Raw genomic sequence first — 648 nt, forward strand, 5'->3', positions numbered from 1 at the left:
CGCGCTCAGAATTCTTTCTTCCTCCGGGTTCATGCTGCTGCAGTCGGGGACAAAGTTCAGCGCTGGCAACACGTATTTGGACAATTACATGCACGTCACATTCTATCCTAAAATCAAAATAACACATTTTCCCCCAAAATAAATCAGTAAAATGTGTGCATGTCGGGGCTTTATGAATTAAATTGATTAAATCATCACCGGGATCCGGCAGGTGTCAATACTGTTGGCGGAAAATGCGAAGAAGAAGACGAAAGATTGCGGTGACGAAGAAGAATCACAAACAGTGGGCGTCCCTCAACGTGGGCGGAGTTAACCGTTTAACTCCGCCCATTAAACGTTTAACCCCGCCCACGTTGAGGCACGCCCCGGTCTGCAGGCTGCAGCCAGGGGCTTCTCGGCTGAACAGCAGCTCTGGCAGAAAGTTCCGGCGCCGAAGCTGCACACACGCGCGGTCGCAAAACACACAGCATGTCCACTTCACTGTCTGTCATTTTCCAAGAATATACCAAACAATTTGCACATTGAACAACGAATACCACTGCATATCCTACTCAGCGGTCCTTGGCCACTTCTTATTGTACTGTCAGGTCATCAGGGCTGCAGGTCTGACGCTTCCGAGGAGGTCAGGGCAAGTTTACGCGGATCACG

The sequence above is a fragment of the Oryzias melastigma genome, unplaced genomic scaffold (genome assembly GCF_002922805.2).
Source record: "Oryzias melastigma strain HK-1 unplaced genomic scaffold, ASM292280v2 sc00288, whole genome shotgun sequence".
In the NCBI taxonomy this organism is placed as follows: domain Eukaryota; kingdom Metazoa; phylum Chordata; class Actinopteri; order Beloniformes; family Adrianichthyidae; genus Oryzias; species Oryzias melastigma.